Source organism: Pongo pygmaeus, chromosome 1, assembly GCF_028885625.2.
Source record: "Pongo pygmaeus isolate AG05252 chromosome 1, NHGRI_mPonPyg2-v2.0_pri, whole genome shotgun sequence".
Lineage (NCBI taxonomy): Eukaryota > Metazoa > Chordata > Mammalia > Primates > Hominidae > Pongo > Pongo pygmaeus.
The window spans coordinates 62,300,430-62,326,779 of NC_072373.2; the positions used below are offsets into that span (position 1 = coordinate 62,300,430).

Consider the following 26,350-nt stretch of genomic DNA (forward strand, 5'->3'; position numbering starts at 1 on the left):
TATTTTTCCAAATGGAAATGTGAATTAGTGAATTAGTATTCACAGTAGTGAAATGACTTGTCCACTTTCCCACAACATTTGTAGCAAAGTTATGAATTTACTCCCATAGTAACTTAAATGTTTTAAAAAAAATTAGTCAATCAATCAATCTATCAAATTGGTCATTTGGTATATCTGATCCAACGTTCTTCAAGACTCCTTCACCCTCGGCCCCAACCAAAACAATTTTAAATTTTCTCCAGTTGGAGAAAAAATTAAAAACAGACTCATTTGATTTAAAACAATTTGGACACTTAAGTCTTTCCCAGTGTCTTTAAGAGAATTGTTTCAATGTTTCAGATTTCTGCAAACTTCCTCCTCTTACCCATGGTAAGAATATCCTTTTGCCCATGGATTGAAATACTTCTGAGATTAAGTGTGCTCTCACTTCTTTAGCCCTCACTCACTACTTTGACCTCTTGATCATCACTGACATGCTAGCAATGTGGCTTAATTTGGAGAAAGGTTTAATCCACTGGGTTGTCTTCTCTAACTTGGTCAGGGTCTAGCAGTAATCAGTGGCTGAGTTGACCTCATTTTTTTTTTTTTTTTTTTTGAGACAGGGTTTTGCTCTGTCACTCAGGCTGGAGTGCAGTGATGCAATCATGGCTCACTGCAGCCTTGTCCTTCCAGGCTCAAGCACTCCTCCCACTTCAGCCTCCCAAGTAGCTGGATCTACAGGTGCTCGCCACCACACTCACATAATTTTTCTATTTTTTGTAGAGATGGTTTGGCTATGTTGCCCAGGCTGGTCTCAAACTCCTGAGCTCAAGCAATCCTCCCACCTCAAACTCCCAAAATTCTGGGATTACAGGCCCGAGTCACCACGCCAGGCTCAGAGTTGACCCATTTTAACTCCTACTTGTATTGTAGACCTCTCTGCATTTCTGTAACATCCTCCCTCAGACTCCTGGTGCAGGTAGTTCATCTGCAGAATCACCAACAAAATTGGCCACATGGCAGACTATCCAACTCTCCATTTAGCCACCTCCAAACTCCCTCCTTAGAACATATAGCTCTATTCATGCCACGCAGGAAGAATGACTCAGATACTGAACATCAGCCCTCTGTCACCACACTGTGCCACTGTGTTTCCCCTGATGTGGCCACCCTGAAGCTGTGCAGGGCAGTCATCCAAGGCAAATCCCTTTCAGAGTCACAAACATTATTCTAGTCGAAAGCCCACATCCTTGGCTTTTCCAGACTGCCTATCTGTTTGGAGAGAAAACATGAAAACTCATGTGTCATCTACCTCTCTTATTTCCTTTCTCATATTTCTGAAAGTCTCCCAGCTCCACAGCCCCATAAGAAGAGTTTCAGAGTTTTTCTTTCTCTACTCTATCCTCATTTCTTAGAATATATCTGTCCCAAGGCTTACCCTCATTGATGGGCAGTATAAAATCTGTATGTTAAAGAAGAAACACCTTCAGCTGAGACTTCTGGATTTGACTTGATATTCTTTAGATAATCTTTAACATCTTACTGACTGCAAAATTCTGCTTGGAATAGTAATTCCCTTTGCACTTCATTTATAACAGTCCTAATCTCCTGACCACACTCGTGGAAAGATGGATGTTTCGGGCCCACTGGGAGGAAAATCAGGGGCAGCATGATACAAAAAAGTGATGGCACAACCTCTGTGGGGTGCTGAGAAAATTAATTAATTAATTAATTTAATTCAGAATTGGTACATTTCAGGGACTGCAATCCTACCCTGTATTCTAAAATGCCATGAAAAGTATAAAGAAGCAGTTATTTCATATGAGAAGAATCAATCTTTGTTAGAAACTTTGTGTCCTAAGACAAACTTATGCTTTTCACCATTCGATAATGTTCCATCTGAGCTTACCTGTTTTGTAGGAAAAACAAATAGGGGTATGATGACCTGAAAAAACAATTTATTTAGGGGAGTTGGAGAGGGTAGAAAGTGGAATAAAAGTAGAATGATAAAATATGAAACCAAGAGAAAACTGGGTCAAGATTAACAAGTGGAAATGAGTAGAAAAGCAAGAATGATTTTTTAAGGGGCTTGAGAAAATTGAACATTCTAAGACAGATATATAAAGAAATTGGAAAGACTCTTGGGAACAACAGGAAAACAGCTAGAAATTATTTTCCTATAAAGTAATAATACATTCCACATAGGAAGTTGGATTTAAGAAACTCTATTTTTCATAGAGAGTCTATATACCTTTCTTAAGGGGAATCAGTGGTAGTCCAGTTAGGGAATTATGTAAATCTATCAAAGAACTGGAACACATTTACTACTATGTGATTTGAAACACAGCACATGTGGCTTATCTAACAAACTTAGTAGAGCATATTCTTTAGAGTGTAGTGTCATTGAAATGCAAATGGTATTTGCAATGCAGAGGAGAAAGGTTTGACGTTATTGTTTTGCCCTTTGAGATACAGTGTGTTCCTAGCAGGCTGTTCTTTACCTTGTTTGGAAACCAGTTAGCACAGCTTCTGACTACCTAAATGCTCTGTATCATTTATTTTTGGTCTGTCCGAGATTTTAATTTTATTGCTTCTTTCATTTTTCCTGGTTTTCTTTTTCTGATAAATATTAGCTGGAGTTTTCTTGAAGTCTAATGAAAAAGGATATGTTAGCCTTGCATGTTTTACTAGATATATAACCACGTAAAATATTTTGTGCTCATACATTTACTCAAAAATATTCATATAGTACCCAGTCCTTGCCAAGACCTATCCTAATCTATGATTTATGTAATTGGAATAGAATGAATGGCCCCTGACATCATGTGGTGTAAACTCCACACAGGAGACAGCTATTACTCAAATGTCATGTGACTTTGTGCCAGAAGTACACCAATGTGAGAGACCCGAGTAAGCACAGTGGCATGGAACATTATTGTCTTGCATTTTAATTCTGCCTGAGCTAACAGATGAGAGATACATATCATGGAGCAAATATCATAAATATGTTTAATTTTGAATGATCAATTTAGAAACTGTGTCTTTTCTCTGTATAGTCCTGAGCCAGAGCACATGGATTAGTCAGAAGCTTTTGTACAGGACTCAATTATCTGATGGTCCTGGGCATAGACTCATCTGGAAAAGAAGACAATTACAATAAATGATTCTCTAAGATATGTACATATTGGAAATAACAGTTTGCGTAGCAAAATCTTAAGATTCCAGTGGTAATTAAATATACTACAAATATATTTAAAGACTAGTGTTATTAATAAAAACCACAGTCTACTGCCACCAAGTGGACGTTAATTTAGAGACCCCATTACTTTATACTTAGCCACACCTTTGGTCTTGGAATATCTCTATGGTTCCTGTGGAAATCAAAGTGATAGACATCAAACAACATTCGCATCAAGTAGGCAGCCCTCACAAGCCAAGTTCTCTCTGGACATAAATTGTACTATTTCTGCAGACTCTATTCCTAATGGAGTGTCTTTCTCTTCTTCATAAATGTTCTCTTTGTTACCCCAAATAGCAAAAATGAAAAACAAAAACAAACAACTTTTCACTTGTGCTATAAAATTTAAAATAGAAATAATCTAATATTCTGCCTGTACCTGACACTCAATGTGTTTAGTAGATTTCATTACAGTTTTGCTGCTTCATCTGATATTTTTCTCCTCCATTATGGTTCAACAAATTTTCCCTTCTGATTTCATATACCATTGTCTAAAAATCCTCATTGCTATGTCATATTAACCTCTAATTCCCTTTTCCTCTGAATGATTTTCTAAATGAAACGACATTTTCTACCCGTGTCTCTGAGATATCATTCTCATGACCCCCAGAAAGTATGCACTGATAATATCTAAACAACCTCATTGCTTCTGTTAGATCTCACCATCTCTCAGAATTGCTGCATGATCAAGCTCTTCAATTCAGAAATTCTTCTTTCTGACCACAGCCTTCTATGATTCGATTTCTTAAGCTCCCATTTTACTTAATGGTGCCCTTTTTACAAAGAACACACTCTTGGGTGACTGGGGAGGTGGGGAGTGACTCATTATTTTTAGGTGGCTAATTTTGTTTAGATGAGTATAGGACTTAAAACTGGGACCTGAAAGATGTCAGTAACCAAGTCAGAATACCTGATTTCAAGTGTAGCTTACAGAATTGAGGCCACACAGTCAGAGCTTCTTGAATAGGAATGAAGATCCCCTCTCCATTTGTTTCTGATTTTGACTTTTGTTTCTCTTTCCGCGGGGCAGATCTCTTTCTCTCCTGCTGCACACAGGCTACTCCAGTGACTAGGGAAGATTACTATTACTACCAGCATCTCAGTCTAGCAATCCTCAGGGGTAAAAGTATTTCCTCCTATCAATGACCAAATAACAACCCCAGGGGACAAAATCTGATTGGTCCTGCTTGGGTCACAGGCTTATGCCTTGGACCAATCATTGTTGCTAGGCAAATGAAGTAATATATTTGGTGAGGCTTGGGTCATATGTTTAGTTTCTGTGGCAAGGGCTCAGAAGGAAGGGAACAGAAGAGTTTACCAAAATGATTAGTCAACCCACTTCACCAAGATCACTAATTTCTTTTTCTAAAACAACTTCAGGGGCTGCTTGATCTGTCACTCATGGAATTTCTGCCCTATCCTCTTCTCTTTTCCTGAAGGAATCCTTTGTTTAGCCATAATTTATGCTGTTTTATACTTTATCTCTCTTTCAAATTTTCCTTTAGTTTCTAATCATAGAAAACTCAGCAATGTGACTTCCCAATCCTAAATTATCAAGAAAATATTTGAATTGCCAGCTCTTCTTTTGAAGCTAGGCATGGGTCAACTTGAGAGCCACCTTTCCCCTATCCCACCCTAGTCAAAGGAGAAAGAATTAATTGATAAAGCACACATTTATTGAGGATGGCAGAGATTTCAGATGAAGTAGCCATCATTGGCTTAATCATGATCTTCAGGATTCACTCTCATTCTACTTAACTGTGCTTTCTTCCCCAACTTTGATCTGATAGGCATTTCTTTGCGGCTGTTGTGAGAATTTGTAATTTCATACTCATTTAGGGGCTCTTTAATTTTCTCCCAATGATGAGCTTTTGAGAAATTGAAATTGAAATGGTTTGAATCAACGTAAAGTTGCAGAAAACTTTAGTTTTATTAGCTTCCTCTGTGCCATACTTATGCAAAAAAAAGAAAAAGAAAGTCTCTACAATACATCTATTAGAGAACAATTAGATGACCAGCGAGTTCACATCAATTTATTAAAATTAAATCACTAGGACATATTAGGAAACAATATTGTTGACCTCCAGTATTCTCCTCTCTGGGTCCTAAATTTATCACCTTTTAGGGCAAATTGACTGCTCCATTTTGGATTCTGCCCAAGGCTCTCTTGATATGTAGACATTTCATTTGCATACAAAAAGGCACACTGCATGGCTGGATAAACCAACCATCTGGCCTAAGCAATTTATCTGGATTATTACTGAACTGTACAAAACTATGTAAATATATATTCCTAAAATTCCAATTGCTCCCTTATCCATCTGCCTTACTGCCTTTCCCTTCAGCAACCCTGATTGTAGAAAGGATCATTTGCTTCCTCAACCCCTGACACACAGACACATGGATACATATGCACATATCTTCCTGCTCTATTGACTGTTGCTCGTGAAAGTCCAGTCATAAAGCCAGGCCGGTTGGTCCACTGCCAACGTATGCTGGTCAGACTCAGTCAGACTTCGTAGCTGATTAACATGCCTTTTACTAATCTCTAGTTAAATCCCCATCACATTGTCTCATTTTTCTAAATGCTCATTCCAAAATGTTTGCATTCTCTTCCAGTCCTGGATTTCTTATTCTCGAAGGTAATTTATTTTATAAACTCAGCGCTAGGTTTGAATAAATAGTTTAATGCACCTGTGTGTTATTTTTGACATTATAGATAACTTGATATAAGAACTCATTATATGACGTGAGTTTAATTTTTTATAATTAAACTATGGTTGTGTGTCTAAAGTTCTTTTTTTTTTTTTGAGATAGAGTCTTGCTCTGTCGCCCAGGCTGGAGTGCAGTGGCACAATCTAGGCTCACTGCAACCTCTGCCTCCTGGGTTCAAGCCATTCTCCTGCCTCAGCCTCCTGAGTAGAGTAGCTGGGATTACAGGCGTGCTCGACTACACCCAGCTAATTTTTGCGTTTTTAGTAGAGATGAGGTTTCACCATGTTAGCCAGGCTGGTCTTGAACTCCTGACCTCAAGTGATCCTCCCACCTTGGCCTCCCAAAGTACTGGGATTACAGGCATGAGACATCGCACCTGGCCTAAAGTTCTGAATTAAAAGACCTCTTTAATTATTATTAAGCAAAACTGGATTTAGGAGATTCCAAGTGATACCTTTAATTCACTACTCTACGTCCTTATTAATAAATATATATTAAAAAAAACCTATACAATATAGTGTATTTACAGCATGGAAGAGCAGAGACTCTGAAGCCAGACTGCCTGAGTTCAAATCCTGACACTTCTACTCAAATATGTGTGAGTGACTTTGGGCAATTTACTTACTCTTTCTGTGTTTCTATTTACTCATCTACAACAATAATTTCTACCTCATCAAATTAAGTTAAAAAAAACGCTTAGTTAACATTTGTAAATAGCTTAGAAAACACTACATTTGAAAAATAAACATTCCTAACCTACCTTCCACAAAAAGAAAGCCCACCTGCTTGCTCTTAATCTGTTGATATATAACTTTATTCCACACTTGGACTTAATGTGTTGATATATGACTTTATTCCACACTTATTCTTTCATCACAGGTGCAATTCCTGAAGTTAATACCCACTTTCTCACCACAATTCACTGGCCCAACTCTTTTTACAGGCAGGTCTGCGTTTGAGGAGTTGCATCATCAATTTGGTTTATTTCAGTAGATGAATACATTGGAGTTTGGGGTAAAAGTTTTAGCCAATAATAATGAGTAACCATTTGGCTGTTTTTTTATGTATCTCACTACAACATTGGCTATGGCCAATGGCAAGCTGAGGATCCAGGACATCCAGTGTCCAGGCTATGTGCTCTCAGGGACACAACTATCAATACTGCATCTCCATGTCTTCAACTCCCAATTCTATCCACTACACTACCCACAGAAATTTGTATTCTACCCATAGTATTCCACCGAAACTGTTTTTCCAAAGTTATTGATGGGTAATCTAATAGTTAAAGCTATCTTTCTTATTTTTACCACATCATTAGAACTTTGTTAGTTCCTTGTTCCTTAGATTTTTATAACACTCTCTTAATTGTTGGAGTGTTTTTCTCATCATTTTTTTTTTGTCATCTTTATGGGCTCTTCCTTCTGTGCCCCCTACTTAAACCCTTACTTCACTGTATGTTGAAATCCCCCTGTTTATTCTGCCTTTAATCTCTATGCTTTTGAAACTGCAAATTTAGGCTAAATTTTCTTATTTCACTCCCAAATTATGGCCATAGCCCAGTGGTAATTATGTCTGTATCGTTTTTTCCCCAGATTACATCATCACGATACTAAATATTTCCTCTGCACCTCTAGTCTCATCCCTTTCAAAGCCCTAAAGTAATTTACCTAAACAAATAGTGCTCTCATAGGTCTATATAATCTATAGAATAAATTCTAAATTGTATAATAGAGTCCACATGACCCTCCACATTCTAGAATCTTTCTATCCCCGATCTTGCTCCGCAACATTTCTTGCCTTGCACATTGCTCTCCAACATCAAAAAATATGTGGTATGGTTCACGAATAATACATACGGTTTTGTTTTGCTTTGTTTTTAAACCTCTTGCATTTGTATGTCATCTTCTCTGCCTGGAATAACTTTTCAGTGGCTTTATCTGCATCCTTTAACAAGATACAGTTTTCACATGTCAATTCCTCCAACAGCTTCTGATCAGCCTGTCTCCCAAGCCTGGGTTAAATGCCTTCTTTCATTGCTCCCATGGTATCCATTTTATGTATTTCGTGGGATATTAATTGAATCTTAGTTAAACTATACTCTTTAATACTTTAGGTGTTCTTTGATGGCAGAAACAATCTATATATACATATCCCCAGTTCTTCCAAAGCACTTGTCCTTTAAAAGGCACTCCATGATATTCATTGAATGGATGAATAAATGATTCAATGAATGAATAGTTGCATAGGGGCAGCAAAATCTCAAGAAATTGACCCTTGAAATATACTCAGTGATCTCCTTTGTGAAATTCTAAAACCTTATTCAGTCCAAAGACACAACGCTAGTTATGCTGCCCTCGTGTTTCTTTCATACAGAGATAATGAATCATGCCGCATTACAGCTCTTAAGACCTTACAGCAAATGCACAATGCCCTGTAGGACATTCATCTTTCATACTGCATTGTATTTTTAAATGATAATTGTTGTCATAAATGTTCTTACTCACATTTCAGCTAGTTAAAAATTTTGCCTGCCTCAATAAAATGAAAGATGCCAGATTGTTTACAGATGAATTAATCATGACATTATCTCTGAAACTTTTAAATTACATCAATTACATTGCATTTAGCATCACAAATAACCTGCATATTAAACAAATAGAATCTTTTCTCCTATTAATAAAGATTAAATCATTAACTACCACTACTTGAATAGCAATGTGACTGCAGTCAATGGCTCCCAAGACAGAAAAGAAATCTTACTCTGTCACAAAGTATATGCCATCCTTTCAGAGACATCATCAATCTTTATGGAATTTGGGAACATTTGCTTTCTTTAAGAGTGTTCATCTATGGATTGATTATACCATTTCGACGTGGTAGGCTGCCTAATGTTGAGAGCTCAGGAGAGCTATGTAGAATAATTCCACATTCAAAAATCCAATTCTTAGGCAATTTTGTGAAGCATAAGACAAGCATGTCTTTTCAGTTTCCAATTTAACTTTTTAGATACTTAAAATATTTGGATTTAATTGATCCATGTCTTTCAAGCGGTGGTTTTCAGATGTCTAAATCAGGTCAGGTAGAGCCTTCAAACATTGTGTCCTGTCCTTTTTGTGAATTCTGCATGACTATACAAGAAAGACAGAAATCATTAAATAAAAATGTTGTTAAAATATACTGGTCTCAAAATATTGGCAGAAGTAGCCTTTAATTTATCTTATCAAGTTAATTTTTGTTACTCTTGTGAACCTGAATATCTGAGACAGGTCTCAGTTAATTTAGAAAGTTGATTTTGCCAAGGTTGAGGACATGTGCCCGTGACACAGCCTCAGGAGGTCCTGATGACATGTGCCCAAGGTGGTTGGGCACAGCTTGGTTTTATACATTTTAGGCAGACATGAGACATCAGTCAATAAATATAAGATTTACATTGGTTCCGTCCAAAAAGGTGGGACTACTCAAAGCAGAGTTGAAGGAGAGAGTAACCATTTCGTGCCTTTTAAAAGGGGAGAGAAAACTGAAAATGGTAAGATGCAATAAAAGTTAAACTTTGGGTTAAAAAAATTAAAATATCTTATGATTTATTAAGAGTCGATCAACCTTTTAAGAAAATTTCATTGTTCTAAACAATTCTTAGGAAAACAAAACAAAAAAACCCATGAAAGCCTTTTAAATACACATATGTGCCCATGCGCGTGTGCGCACACACACACACTCTCTCTCACACACACACACACACACTCTCACACACACACACTCACACACACACACACACACACTCACATATCTTGGATGTTAGCTTTTAATTAAGCTGACTTTTAACCATTGAGGTCCTTTAAAAAAAACTTTTTAAATCTCATTACCATATTTCAGCTAGGACGAATTGCTGCTATTTCAGAAGTACCAAGTATCAAACCAGAAAGGGCTTGATTTAGGAACCAAACCCAGGCTGTTGTGGTGAAAAAAAGAAAGCAGAACCTTAGCTATGGAACTGCAGCATGGGCGACAGCCATTGCTCTTTCAGTTTGGCCTGGCTACCAAATATGTGGCCTTGTTATGTAAATAAAGCCCCTTAAGTAGTCAAAATCAAAAATCTTTCCTTTTTTTTTCCTTTTGTTGGCTGTTTTTCTCCCCCCACCACCCTACCTTTTCTTTTGTGTGTGTGGGAGTTTAGCCACTTCAGAGGACTTGTTCCCCATAATTGGAAGCTTTCCTTCGGATTTGATCAAGTCGGGTATAGAGTTGGTCAAACCCAATGGAAAAAACACTGAAACAGTAACAAAAACAGAAACAAACCAAAGTTAAGCAAAACAATTGCACAACTTAGACAATTATGGAGTGCTCTAATGGTAAGGAGAAATTAAGACCAGCTGGTTGTTAAGCTTAACTTTAGCAAGACAAACCCCAATTCAGTTACTTACCTAGGGATGGGGAAGCAGGAAAAAACTCAAGCTCATTTTCCCTGCTGAACGCTAGCTCAAACTCCTTAAAGGAGTTACCTGCCTTCCAACGTCATGGAAGCAGGAAAAACTTGCCTTCTTTGTATTGAAAAAAACTAAAACTCCCCAAAAAAGGAGTTGTACAGCAAAATAAACTTTAGATCACAATCACATTTTGGGAGATGATGAATTCTCTGGAGGTGGTGCTTCCAGGACTCAGCAAATTGTTCTATTGGTTTGAGCCATAAAGATATCTCAGGCTGGTACCAAACACTGATAGGAGATTTGCCAAAGGTCAGGGGCACCTCCACTCAGAATCCCTTCATAGTTACCAAAATATGAACTTCGAATATCCAAGACAGCTCTCAGTTAATTTAGAAAGTCTATTTTGCCAAGGTTGCCGACACGTACCCATGACACAGCCTCGGGAGGTCCTGACGACATGTTTCCAAGGTGGTCAGAGCACAGCTTGGTTTTATACTTTTTAGGAAGATGTGAGACATCAATCAAAATATGTAAGATGTACATTGGTTCTCTCCAGAAAGGTGGGACAACTCGAAGCAGGGAGGGGGCTTCCAGGTGAGAGACAAATGGTTGCATTCTTTTGAGTTTCTGTTTAGCTTTTCCAAAGGAGGCAATCAGATATGCATTTATCTCAGTGATCAGAGGGATAACTTTAGAATGGGAGGCAGGAGGCCAGGTGCGGAGGCCCACAAGTGTAATCCCAGCACTCTGGGAGGCCGAGGTGGGCAGATCACGAGGTCAGGAGTTTGAGACCATCCTGGCCAACATGGTGAAACGCCGTCTCTACTAAAAATACAAAAAATTAGCTGGGCATTGTGGCGGGCACCTGTAATCCTGGCTACTTGGGAGGTTGAGGCAGGAGAATTGCCTGAACCCAGGAAGTAGAGGTTGCAGTGAGTTGAGATCGTGCCACTGCACTCCAGCCTGGGTGACAGAGCAAGACTCCATCTCAAAAAAAGAAAAAAAAAGGAAAAGAAAAAAATGGGAGGCAGGTTTGCCCTAAGCACTTCCCAGCTTGCCTTCTTCCTTTAGCTTAGTGATTTGGGGAACCAAAGATTTTTCTTTTCACACCCTTAATATATCATAAAATGTTAATAAAATCAAAGGCCCTCCAAAATCAAATTCCTCCTATGATCCCTAAATATAAAACTAAACCATAAAAAAGACAATTACAACATATAGCTAAAGCTATAAAGGAAAGGTCTGGCACCACACCTTCCCTTAAGTGTGGGATTTCTTTGACAAAACATGAAAGAAGCTTCAATCTCAGGCCCTTGGAAGCTGCTCCTTTGGCTATTCTTTGCAGCCTCCAGTTTCACCTTACACAAACTTAATGGGCTTCTTAGTAGACAAGAGAAAGGAAATTTAGAACAACTGGCAACCCCAAACGCCATAGAACTGTAATTAAGACTCTGGCAAGAGTGAAAATAAACACTAATTCCCAACCACTCAGCGTGTACCATAGGTGTTCAGGTTTTGTATCAATTAAAATATGGCTTGGATGGATTTGGCCTTGATAGTATCCTATTTTCTCCCCATTCACTCAGATGAACTTCTTCTGAGGTCTTCAGGAAAGCAGGCTGTAAGAAATCAAGGAAATAAAATCTAATGAATCTAATGTTGGTGCACAGAAAGCGCCTGCTACAATTAAGTTGACCATAGGTGCCAGCTTGCTCAGTTGATACCTGTTTGCCCAGTATGAACATTGATAATATCGACTTTGGCTCAAAGGTGTGTCATTTCAAATGATGTTCCATGGTCACTTAAGATATAGTCCTTGCTAGTGTAACTGCCTTTGCAAAAATTACAATAATGGCAGTGAAGATCTGATCTGGCTAAATCCCATCTTTCCTTTGGCCTTCAAGCTGCCTTTAATTATTCCTGGGCTTAGGCCAAGATAACTTTGGGAGCCATTTAGTTTATAGTTTAAATGATAATAACCCTTCCCCAAAACTCAACCACCTTTGTAAAGTTAATGAGACACCACCAGACTAGGTGGATGGATAAGCCTGAATTCTGCTAAGTGTGGACATAAACAGTTGCCAGCCATTATATACAAGTGTTCACAAGATATGCAACTTCCCCAAGTATTCCTGCAGATAACATCACCATTGTGGAACCTAAAATTAGCCTTTTGAGATATCTTTTCAGGTTTTTTTATATGTTGGACACCAATGGCTCCGCCTGGACCCACCAACTCCTCCTGTGGCCCCACAGAGAAGTGACTCAGCATGCAAGAGGACCATTTCCCACATGTTTATGCCTCCAACCAATCAGCAGCAAGCACACATTGCCTAACCGCCCAAACCACCTCCCCCAAACTACCTTGGAAAAATACTAGTCCTCAAATTCTCTGGGAGACTAATCTGATTGATAATAAAACTCTGGTCTCCTGTTCAGTTGCCTCTGTGCAAATTAAACACTTTATTGCAATTCCCCTGCCTTGATAAATTGACTCTATCTGGACAGCAGACAAGAAGAACCCATTGGGCGGTTACACTAGAGCAGCAACACCAGCCACTAGAATACCCATGGTAACAGGCATGATGCTGATGTAACAGCTAAAACCAAGGTCTCCTCAAGGTTACCCTTTAGCAATGTTACCTATAGCAACAAGGGCAATAGTAGGAGCATTAAAGTATAGAGTTGAGATCAACACTAGTGGCTCCTGAAGGCAATCTTTCCAGGATCCTGATTTAGGAAAGCCTGGATCATGCCACAGGAGGAGGAATAAGGGTGAGAGATGTTGCCAACTCACTTGTGCACTGGTGAGGGCTGAAGACTAGAGACTAATTTAAATAGCATGTAGGTCATGGCTGGTATCTGAGAGGGAGAGAGCCTTTCCAAGGTTTATCCTTATGAATCTTTTAGATTTTGAGCATGTGAATCTAGATGTATTCAGGAATGAGAATGACATTCAAATGATGTTAAAAACAGCATGCAGAAAATCTAGATGGAAAGAAGAAAAAATGGTTAAGTATGTTATAGTATATTTTATTCCAAATATTATACAAAGTAAAATTATTTTGTAAACATTGTGACATGAGGTTCTAGTTCAAGAAGGCTGACTAGAGACCAGACACCAGTTGTCATAAGAGGAACCAAGATTACTTACTTGTAATCATAACTCAAATAGAATATCAAGGGGAAAGTGTTGGAACCTAGTGCAGAACTCACATGAAGAAGCTGGGGCACAGAAAAAGAGAAAAGCAAGAGGCTGACAGAAATTAGCTGAGAACCCCAGGCAACTGGTATTTCATCAGAAAGATAGGTGGGAGTGTTTGGGCTCCCCTAATCCCTGTGGCTGACTTCTGATATCTGAACTGTCAGACAGCTCCTCTACCTTTGTGAACCCAAACACTGGTATAGGCTGGTATAGACAGCAAATTGGTGATTTTTTGAGGGCATTATCAGACTACCAACTCACTACAGGTTATTCACCCTCCTTCTAACTTGAGCAGTGGTGACCAGGCACCATACTTTTGGTGAAGCTATCAGATAACTGTGTCTTACCCAGGGAATCTCAGCCCTTGTGTCTCCATATCACGGGAACCCCTGCAGACATTCCCTAGTGCCTGCTCAGATTATGTCAGCTGCAAAGGACTGGCTGGACCTAAGGAAGCTGCAGAATTTCCAGGGGTCTATCCCCTGGGGAGGGCGTCTGTCCCTGGGGAGGCAGTGCTGCTCCTAAAAGAAGGGAGAGTGCAGCTCGCAAAGGGAGTACCTCTTGGGACAAAGAAAACCAGATCATGTGCTTTTCAGTGCCCAAGTGTTCCCCATTTGTGATCTGTAAATGATGGTCCTGCTTCCAGAAGAGATATAGGTGCTGTGGTTGGCTCTGCAAGGGAGGACTGTAGTTCCATTCCAGTGGCCAAGCAGCCTCTGTGCTCAGGCCCAGGCATAGAGAGGGGTATTCTCCCTCTGCTCACTGCTATAAACACAGGTGTGGCCACTCCCATAGGAAGTTGGCACAAGTATGCTGGAGGACAGCCTTTCTGAGGTAACTAGGGGTGGCTGCATCCCCACTGGCAGTGTTCACACTAGGCCCAGAGTTATGTGAAAGGTGGGGCCCTGTCCCCTCTCTACACAAAGCATCAGCATTCCTGTAGTGGAGAGCTAGAGGGTTTTGTGTCTGGGGCTGAGTGGGGAGGTTCTGTACCACAGCCATTTTGACAATGAGCTTACAAGGCAGGTGTCTTTTATCGCCCTTGGCAACATTGCAGCCTGGATATGGACAGGCGTGTCTGACAGAACTGTGTGTGCTGAGTACCAGGATAAGGGTGTGACAGGCAGGTGTTCCTGCCTGTCCAGGCAATAGAGCTGGAGCAATCCCACCCCCGTACTCTGAGGATATCTCAACACATTTCACCATGAGCTTCCCAAGCACCTCTGTCAGGGCTGGTGCTTGTGCTTGCCAGTGGGGGATCCAAGATGAGCTTGTGCAGTCCAGCTCCAACTAGCCTCATACCCTTCTGTGGAGCTGAGTGGGAGCCCAGGCCACTGAGCATTCCGCAGACCAACCCATTGCCTGATCCAACAAAGAGCTTCTCCATGTAAACAAAGAACGAGCATCAATCCTTCCAACGAGCATCAGTCCTTCCACTACCACCACACTTGGTTCTTACATGAAAGAACCACCTACTGGCTTGGAGGTTAAACTATACAACCCAATACTAAATCTGCTGACACAAGTGCACAGCGCATGGGAACAAGATAAGAAGCTTCTGGAGACCTCCACCATTCTGACCCTGCAGGAGGCCATGAGCCTGCTCACATGCCCCAGTACATTGCTGCTACAATCAGCATTTGAGAAAGTCACCACATTAAGGATATATACACCAAGGCTCTACATACAGAGTCTTTACCACAGAAACCACTCAGAACCAAAGCCAAGTGACCCTATGGAACATACATTATAGTCATATCCTCAAGGGAAGAAAAAAGTTCCATCCAAATAAAAAATTCAAAAATAAGAAGAGAAAATAATTTCTCCCTATGAGAAGGAACCAGTGAAACAATTCTGGAAGCAAGAAAAAACAGAGTGTTATGACACCCCTGAAGGATCACACTAACTCTTTAGCAAAAAATCCTAATGAAAATCAAATCTTTGAAATATCAGATAAATAATTCAAAATACTGATTTTAAAGAAGCTCAATGAGATCCAAGAGTAAGCTAATAAAAAAAAATACAAAGATATCAGAAAATCAATTCAGGAAAATGATCAAAAACTTGCCAAAGCGATAGATATTTTTTAAAAAGACAACTTCTAGAAATAAAAAGTTCATTGAGGGAATTAAAAAATACAGTAAAAAGCTTTAACAATTCACTAGGCGAAACAGAAGTAAGAATCTCAGAGCCACCATGGAATACGACTCAGCCATAAAAAATTTGAAATGATGCTACAATTATGTCTTTTGCAGGAACATGGATGGAACTAGAGGCCATTATCTTAAGCAAAATAACTGACAAACAGAAAATCAAATACCAAGTTCTCACTTATAAGTGGGAGCTAAATAGCATACACATGGACAGAGAGAGTGGAATAGGCATTGAATACTTGGGAAGGTGGGAAGGTGAGAGGAGGGTAAGAAATCAGAAATTACCTAATGGGTACAATGTACACTATCAGGGTGATGGTTACATTAAAAGCACAGACTTCACCACTATGCAAAATATCCATGTCACAAAACTGTGCTTGTGCTCTCTAAATCAATTTTTTAAAAATATTGTGAAATTATATAGAAAAGTAGTTATAATGTTAAGTGAATAAAATATTTTACATATGCATATGAATAATATCATTATGGCTATATTAAAATGTATGCATGGAAAAACTGGAAGAACATTAAAGAAAATGTAACTAATGATTATCTTTTAGTAGTAAAAGTATGGGTGGAATTTCCCTAAATTTTACTTTTTTGCATTTTCTTAATTTTCTTGAATAATCCATACAGTTTCCACAATGTAAGCTTCCAAAATGAATCTTCTACTTTGGTTGTTGTGCATCTATTGAACAAAACTCAAAGAAACAATAAGCAGACTTCTGTCCAGGTTCTGTCTTCTTAAAACTCTAAAAGGATTTTTTTTTAAATAAAGGACATTTCTCTATTGCATTAATTTTTTTCCACTATCTTCCTTCACAGAAAAAACTCTCCAAAGAATCATCTACACCTACACCATGTCTGTATTTTATCATCTTGCTTCCAGCTTCCTGACGTGCTTAAATCTGACTTCTCACTTCTTCTACCCTTGTATGGTCATGAGTTACTTCAGTGTCACTAAATCCAATGAACACTTTTTCAGTACTATCACTTCATCTCTCTCTTCTCCTTGAAACATAGATTTCATTAAGTTTCCATGATACTACGCTTATGATTTTTCTCATTACTTTGGTGTTTGGCACTTTTTAGTCTTATGTGTCAGCTTAATCTTTTTTGTCTAAACTTCAAATAGGCAAAAGTTAAATGGTCAGTCACAGACTCTTCTCTCACTCTATACTGTTGTGGAGATTACAGTATCTATCTCCATCACTTTAATTATCAAAATTAGGTTGGAAATTCACATATTTATTTTCCTGACATTGTTCTCTAGCCTCATTTGCAAATACCCAACTGTCTACTCAACATGTACACTAAGATGCTATCTATGTACTGCACCACAATCTTCAAACTGAAATAATGTCATTGGCCCCCTTCTAATAAGCTCCATCCCTGGTGTCCTTTATATTGCTGAATGATACAGTCATCCACCCAGTTGCTTAATCAAAAAATCAGCAGGTTATATTTGTTGTCTCCATCTCATCTTCAAACTTATTCTAGCACCAAGTCCTCTTGATGCTATGTCACAAATAAATCTTCAATTTGGCCACCTGTCTGCATCTGCCTTGTTGAAACCAAACATAGCTTTTATGCTCACAACCAAAACCATCTCCTAATCCTCATGATGTGTCACAACATCAATTTCATGGATCGGCATTTTGAAAATAAAATAAAGTAGAATGGAATAATATAGAAGAGAAGAATAGCAAAGAGGAGAGGATATTGTATAAATTGTTAAGCATTTTTATAAAAATTTTGTTTCAGCCGCAAGTGTGCTAGGTCCTACATGTGGTTTGTTGTAAAAACTATTGTTATTTATGTGGGTAGCATTAACAACAGACTAGAAAAACACTGTCCTAACTAACTACTATGCTTTTCTTTTGCACTTTCTAACCTGTTCTCTAAATTTCCAAAAATGCTACAAGAATAATCTTTAACAACTGCATATCTGATTATGCCATTACCCCATATAAACAGTCCCTGTGCTTTCCTAGTGCCTTTTGAATAAAATCCAAAGCCCTAACCATGTCAATTTAAATTCTGCACTATCAGGCATCTTCCTCTCTCTGAAACTTGCAGGACACTGTTCCTCACTTTCAGTAATCAAAGAACATTGATCATCTTTGTGTTCAAAAACATTCTGCATTCTCTGGCCTCTGGTCTTATATTCTGTACTCTCCTTGAGATCTGAACCTGTTTATCCTTCAACTCTCAAGATCTTCCAGTTATGCAGATCTCAGCTTCCGCATTGCTTTCTCCTGAAAGTTTTGCCAAATTTATCCAGATTCTTTTTCCTGTTTTGTGTTCTAGTAGCCTGTTGCTCTTAATGTTGTTAAACTTAATATGTAATCAGCCTGCACCCTGTACACAGCAGCTGACTTCCTTGAGGACTGTGAGTTTTCCCTGGAGAGTGGTTACTATCTTGTTTGCTAGACCAAGTGCTCAGCATAGTCTCTGCCTTGTAGTGAGCACTCAGTAAGTGTACACTAAATAAATAAATGAACTTCATGAAAAATATAAAACCCACCAAAAGAAACTCTTTGTATTTCCCATCATAAAATCTACAAAAAATGCACTTATCCACACCCATTTTTTTTTCCTCTCTGAGTATGTGTATTTGTGTATCCCTTTTCTCATCTAAGGTAATCATGCAGTGTTGTGAATCCCATCACTATCTACCTCTGAGATAACTCACTCTATTGATTATACCCTTTATCTCATTTGTATTCATTCTTTCCATTACTCCTGGATCTTTCTGGTTAGATTTTATACATGTTTATAATACTTCCGTCTTAAAACAATCAAATAAATGAACAAAGCTCTTGAAACTCTAAATCTCCCTTCAACTACCAATCAATACTAATTTTAAGAGTTCTGCTGAAAGGAGAGACTTGCACAATTGCAGAAAGTTTATTTGGGAGGTGATTTCAGAAAGCTGCAATGAATGAACAGAAAAGGAAAAAAGGTCAACATAGGAGCACTGTATCCTGGTCATCAAGACGGGACCTTCTAAGAGAAAAGAGAATACCTTTCAGAACTGTGTGCCTGAAGGATGGCATTTGTCCACTAGCTCCTCTAACCCAGAGATTAAGAGTCCTTTAATCTCTGGGTTAACACCACTGAACTGCAGAGCCATGCCCATTCACTCAGCAGCAGAGTAGGCTCTCAAACAAAAGCAGAACAACTCGCAGCATGCCATTTGGGACTCTGCTATTTGTCCTCCCAATGTGTTTCAATCTGAACTCACGACGTATCACTCTACTGGCATTGCTCTCAACACTGGCAACTTGTAGGAGATAAACAGAGAGATATCAATGCACCAGCACCAAACATCACAGTTCAATCAATGGCAGCACATGGTGCAGAAAAGCAGTAGTTTAGGAGATGATATGGTGGTCCAGTCTTGATTTTCTCTGACCTTCAGCAGTATTTGGCTCAGTTGCCCACGTACTTCTTCTCAAAACACCGTCTTTCCTTTTTTTTTTATTTCCATGACATGATTTTCCTTGTTTTCCTGAAATTCCCTTGTGGCTTTCTCAGTCTCCTATGCAGATTTCTGTTACTTTAAACATTGAGGTTTCTTAGGATTAGGACCTAGACTCTGCTCTTCACATTTCATTCTTTCATTTTTAATGCCGCCTCATTGTTCTATAGCTTTATTTTCTTTTTTACAATTACTTGTTTAATGTCTGCCTATTTCACAAGATTGTTATTTCCAAAGCACCATATTTTTCTCAACCACATCATAAAGCACAAAAGAGAAATACATTACATCTACTTAATCAGGAGTCCATGGTTTTTGGCCCTACCACCCTCTGGACCTGCCCAATTGCTCTCCCATTCACAGTTGCCTGTCCTTGTAGAAACTAACCACAGGGAAAATAGGGCAAGCCTATGATTATTCAGCAACATATATCACTAGTCTCAGTAGAGTGCCAAAAGCCATTTAAAGCCCACCTTCAGAATCATTTTCAAACACTATTTGGCTCTTCACAGTGATATTTACTTATAAAATAACCCCATCTTCAATCATCAGCAAGTAGTGAAGTGTGATTAAAGCATCATTGGCTGGATTTTTGGTTATGGAAAAGATGGAACAACTCCACTTTTTAAAAAAGTGCAAACAATATAATAAAAGTATTAGATGGTTTCTGAGGGGAAAAAAAATTTTTTTCCTGTTCAGTTTTTATACATTATAAACAGGTAAGGAAAGCCCATCTAGGACTTGGAAATGCTGATGAAGCAAAAATTGCTGGTCAATTAGGAGACAAACAGTTCCTTCAAAAGAAAAACAACACTTGTGACACTTCCTTTGTTGTGATAAAAGGTTTGCGGTGGTTATAGGGGAAGTGATGCTTACTAGGTAAAAAAATTAATTATATTCAAATGTGCATGTGTCATGGGTGAGTGGACTGAAGATTTTTCTGGACCAATGTAATATTTTGATGAGCATACAGGAAGACATATGTACGTATACATTTTGAATATTTACTGAGGGAGTTTATTATCTCTAACTAACTTAGAATATTACACTTAATTATCTAGGTAAAGCAATGAACTCAAAGCCACTAATAGATTATTGGTGTATATAAATGCAGAGTCTAAAAATAGCTAAGCCATCATAAATACTGTTGTCATGATTTATTAATTTAAAGTACTAATGAGTCATTAAAACTCTTCTAACTAGCCTCTGTCATCAATCAACAAATATTCACTGAACAGTTATTAGGTATCTTCATGCTCCCACTTTGCTATAGAATAGCACAGAAAGGAAAAGACAACAAGAACCAATTAATTCTAGATAGGAGACTAATCTAAAATTTTGAATTATTTGCCTTGGGTATGGACATTGATCTTAGAAAGGAAAATTTAAAAGACCAAATTGCTTTACAATTTACTGCAGATATTCACAAACAAACAAAGCTGCTAATTAATGCAGTAGCCATGCAACAAATAAAAGGGATTGGGCATGGTATGAAAAACAGAATAAACAAGTATTCTGTGCTTCTGAAGAAAAATCTGTTTCTAGGGGAATCTACCATTGTTTTGGTGCTACCTTTGCTCTGACAAAAATGATGAGACTTTTCTCTCCTAATTTACACTTCTTTTTTATTCTTTTTATTCTTCTTGTGTGTGTGTGTGTGTGTGTGTGTGTGTGTGTGTGAGACAAGTTCTTTCTCTGTCACCCAGGCTGGCATGCAGTGGCATGATCATGGCTCACCACAGCCTCAACCACCTGGGTTCAAGCCACCCTCCCATCTCAGCCTCCCAAGTAGCTGGAGCTACCAGTATGTGCTACCACACCCAACTATTTGTTTTTACTTTTCATAGAGACAGGGTCTCGCTATGTTGCCCAGGCTGGTCTCAAACTTCCAGTCTCAAGTGATCCCCCTGCCTCAGCCTCCCAAAGTGCTAGAATTACAGATGGAAGCCATTGTGCCCAGCCAAGTTTCATTTTTTAACTAGGCTAATTCAAACTGACTTTTGTTTCAAGTGACATGAGGACAAGCATTTTAATATATAGTGATCCCAAGCATGTGGTTAAAGTGTCAGTGTCCCACTACAAAATTTTTATACTAAATTTTTCCCAAAAAATACCTTTTCATCAAAACATTTATTTCCTTTATAGATAGACTATTTCCTTATATTCAAAAGTAAAGGATATTATGATTTGACAGAATATTTGGTGAAAACAGTAGTTAATTAACTTCTACCCTATCCATGTAAAAGTGTTATAATAAATATAAATATACTCGGAAAAAGCACACATTTTATAATATAAAAATGTTTTATAAATAAATAGTTCATCTCTGTGTTAGTTCATTTTCATACTGCTATAAAAAACTGTCTGAGATTGGGTGATATATAAAGGATAGAGGTTCAATTGACTCACAGTTCAGCATGGCTGGAGAGGCCACAGGAGACTTACAATCATAGCAGAAGGCAAAGGGGAAGCAAGACATCTTCTTCCCAAGGCGGCAGGAAGAAGTGCTTAGTGAAGGGGAAGAGGCCCTTATAAAACCTTCAGATCTCATGAGAATTCACTCACTATCAAGAGGACAGGATGGGGAAAACTGCCCCCATGGTTAAATGACCTCCACCTTGTCTCTCCGTTGACATGTGGGGATTATGGGGGTTACAATTCAAGATGAGATTTCAGGTGGAGACACATCCAAACTATATCAATCTCCTTAATAATTGCTACATAGATTATAAAACATCCCAATCCCCAAACTGTATTTCAATCAACACAATTACCAAATTAACAATAAAATCGAAAAGTAAAATTTCCTGTATGACTCTTTATGTACCCGTGCCAGGAGTTTTAGCATGCTTCTTGTAATTGTGAATAAGTGGAATTGGTGGAATTGTAATTAGGGTTGCATGGTAAGACAATGCTCATGGTAAGACAACTAACATGGGAAAAAACATAAGGCATGAGGTTTTTCTCAGTCTCTTGACAGATCATTTGCCTTTCAGCGCCCCAAGTGAGAAAGGAAAAGCTATAATGGTGTATCATATTGTGATGTGATGATCTTTGGATGTGTAAATATAGCTAAGCTATAGACTGCAGTAATCAATCAAATACATACAAATCCAGTTGTTGCAGTAAGGTTTTCTTGTAGCTGTGATTAAAGTTCGTAATCAATTGACTTTAACTAAGGGAGACCATTCTTGATAATGTGAATGGGCCTTACTCAATCAGGTGCAAGGCCTTAAAAGCATTGCTAAGGTTTTCCCAAAGAAGACGAAATGTGAGCAGGACTTTCCCCACCCATACCACCATGGCCAAGTGTTCTAGCCTGCCCTCTGAATTTCAAACTTGCATCTCCAACTCCCACAAATGTTTAAGCCAATTCTTTGCAAAAATATTTTAATGTATATCTCCTACTGATTCTGCTTCTCTGGTTGAACCCCTGACAACTCCCCATCATCTTGGTTGTAGAGGAGGAGGCCAGACACTTCAATGTAAAGAAGCCACAATCAGGTGGTTTCTGTGTGCCTTGACATAATTAATAAGCCATATTCTACCTCCTCAAATGGTGCTTCAAGCTTAGCTTTAATCTTTGAAACTATTCAAAGAGAAAGAACACTAGAAAAAAGCTGAAAAAATAGCCTAGGTAATGTATAATCATTTTTTAATGTTATCTTGAGTAGAAAACTACAGAACTTTTTGAAAAATCTTTCTGACTGATGTCTCTATAGAGTTCTGTACATTTTACTCACTCGTTGATTAAAAAAAATAACCTATTGGGCACTGGGAAGGAGAAAGATAATTCTCCTGAACCTAGGTCAATAAATTCCTAAACACCTTTTCATTTTATAAAGCATAGGTGAACTCCCATATTAAAAGGGATTATTTGTATTCAATAATCAAATTCTTTTAAAAAAAACTATTTCTCTATCACAGTCTTCATTTATACTTAAATTGATTTTTTACATGCACATATATATCTATATGAATATACATATGGTACAAAGGACATGGCTGTGCTTTGGTCAAGGATAGGCTGAGGTAGGATATTTACATCAGCAACTTTGGAGCATAGGCATACAACTCCACTTGTTATCACAGCCATGTAGCCATAACATGGGAAGGCCATCACTTGGCTCTATACCAGTATTATCTGTAAAAGGTATAATTGCCCTGTTAACACTGTGTAGGTGTGCTGGCGCTTAGAGAAAGAGAGTCAGAGGTGTCTGTCTTTGCAGACAGACAGAAGGGAGCCACGACACAGCTTGGCTCACTCGTGCCCAGAGAGAGAAAGAGCTAAGCTGCTGACCCTGAAGGCAAGGGAGAGCTGGACACGCAGCTGTGTATGGGGGCTGCCGGACTACACAGTCAAGACAGGGTGAACAATGTGAGAAAAAGCTGTTATGAGAGCTGCTGCTGAATAAAATCATCTTTCACTGCCTACGGCCCCTAGAGTGTTCTTTCTGCTCATTCACCCACTCCCTCCAGACCTCAGGATGGGCTGGAACCCAACCCCAAGCATAATAATCGGCATAGTCGTGAACCTGACATACGTTTATGCAATTTGGCAAATATATGGGTTTGAGAAATTATGCTAGGGTTAAGGATTGTGTGCTCCATCATGATTATGTGTTCCATCATAAAACCCTTGACCAAAAAATAGATAATAAACTGATTTATACGTATGAAAATATTTGAAGTCTCATTGCACCTGTCTTATAATATCCCTTTCTCAGGACTAATGATACGAAAATTCAGGATTAAAGATCAAAACCCATAAATCATAAAGAAAATGACACCTGTTTTTCTTCTTATAAATCATTTTCCAGTATAACAGTGCACTGGATCAATCCATCATGCCTGAAGCTAAATACAACGTTAGTTTCCAAAGATATGCACAGTTGTAGTACTCCGCAAAAGCTCATTAATTTTCTTCACAGGTATTTGAGAATACAGCCATCAATGGTGTAATGAGTGAAAGGAATTTACTAGAACATCTTGATTTTTATTTTAATGAGGAGAAAGGGTAAAACATATAGGTATTCCACTGATCTGTTTCACAAACACCTCCAAATTAGGAATGTTGTTGTATTTGTTATAAAAAGACAAGTTTTGTAACTAAGCAACATTTTCTAAAGAAACTATTATGATTAGGGTCTGAAGTCCCTGAAGTATGTAAGTGTAACATATTTGAAGTATAGAATACGTAATTTTAGCCTGAGTTTGTAGCCTGGGGAATAAGGATCTCAATTTTCAAACAGGGGAAACAGGAGGAGGAGAAAAAGAAAAGTTGAGAGGGAAAAGAAAGGAGATAAAGAATGGGTGGAGGAGAAATGCATTGCCTATTTCTAAATGTCATCTTTATCCTCTTTTCTAATCCCTCGGTCCATTTTCTCAAATATCTAAGTAACTCACCTGCTCTAATTAGCACTATCCAAGGCCCACTCCAAGTTTTCCTCCTAAATCCTAAGTTCATGCAACTTTAAAAGATAAGGCCTACTAATTCGTAAAATCAGTGACTTTAAAACGATCGCAGTGACTTTAAAATGATTGGAAGTTTAAGAAAATACAATAAAACAGTTTTTTTGGACAGAAGAAAATATCCAGATATTAAGTTGGTGCAGCCCATAAGCCATTTATTTATTCATTCACTTCATTTATTCAATAAACATCTAAGTGCTTCTTGCCTTGAAAGACATTACCTAATGTTAGTTTCGTCTAACATATACCTTCTCTTTTCAGGGTCTTGCCTTCTCTTGCTGTGGAACTTCACAGACTCTCTTGAAATGTCTCAGTTTTAATGTTTAGTTTTTTGCTTGTTTCCATCACGGCCCATATGTCAGTAAAAGCAGAGGCGCCTTCTGGTAGAAGTAGATGAGGTGCAGCGATTTGTGCAGAGGGTCAGGAAGAACCTCATCTGTTACCCTCCATTAACGTATACTCCTGACAAATTGACTAGGTCAGAAGACTTACATAAAAATTTAATTTACTGGTTAATCAAGTGGACAAAAGAGCATGCTGGATATTTAAAACCCTGAAGAAAAAGCACATTAATTACCTAAGAGAACTCTCTGTCAAAGAACTAATCATTCCTAAACCATATTGAGTTCATTGTGCCCCAATATTTTTGTCACCCAAGAGACAGAGACCTCTGCTCCTCATGAGTCCTGTATTTGAAAGAGAAATTTTCTGTGAAATAAATGACATTTATTAACTAATGATGACTTTATCACTTATTAATCAAAGACATGTACAACTGCTAATCAGAATTTCTGATAGGGTATTTGCAATCAGATTCTGCATAGCCAAAATTATAAGAAATTACACTAGTCCCTGATACAGGTTTTTCTTACAAGAAACAGTTGTATTGATTGTAAAAGTCTAATATTAGAGGTGTATTTATTCAAAAAATTCAAATTACACTCAATTTCAAAAAATTATTTAGAGAGATAAAGTCGTACTTTATAATAAATGATTATATTATTTCAAGCATTAAATTCACAAATTCACCGTGAAAATATTTTTTCCAGTTATGTGGAGTAAGAATGAACAAAAATCATTTAAAAAACAGATATGGCTTAGCAAATGTTCTTCCAGGCTTTCTAATTATGTGTTATTCTTTCTTTATAGTAGTGCAGAAAATTCAACTATAGTAAAAAGTACCTCATCAGTTGCTTGATTGGAAGAACTAATTTAGACTGAACAGGAATGTGCTTGCAGAAAAGGAGAAATGACCTTGTACAGCATGATGTGTACCTACTTATTTACTTTGAAGAGTTTCTAAGTAATTTTTAATTATAATATGATCAATCCTATATAAATATCTGTTTCTGTTTTATCCAATCATATTCATTCACAGAACCTATATTATTGAGGATGATGAAATTATACAAACTTTCAAAATGTAATAATGTGTTACACAATGTTTAATAACATGAAAATGAGCAACTTCATCCATTAACATATATTCATTCTACAAATAACTTTAAGTGTCTACCAGATGTCAGACACCGAGAAAATTATACCAACTAAAATAGACACATCTCCATCCTACTTGAGCTTAGAGAATTGGCTTCATTACAAAAGCTGGCATTGACATTTTAAGTGTTGTGTTTCAGACACTGTCTACACAATCAAATGTACTAACTATAATGAATTTAC

The 26,350-nt window shown here is 38.0% G+C and overlaps 1 long non-coding RNA gene across 1 annotated transcript in view; it reads right to left on the reverse strand.

Moving 5' to 3' along the window:
- Positions 1-2,911: 2,911 nt before the first annotated feature.
- The window catches only part of LOC129041430 (uncharacterized), a 33,900-nt gene continuing 10,461 nt past the window's right edge, over positions 2,912-26,350 (reverse strand). The window contains exons 2-3 of the long non-coding RNA XR_008503876.1: positions 10,079-10,199; positions 2,912-3,114 (exon numbers count right to left, since the gene is read on the reverse strand). This is a non-coding gene — a long non-coding RNA (uncharacterized LOC129041430). The remainder of the gene's footprint in view (positions 3,115-10,078; positions 10,200-26,350) is intronic.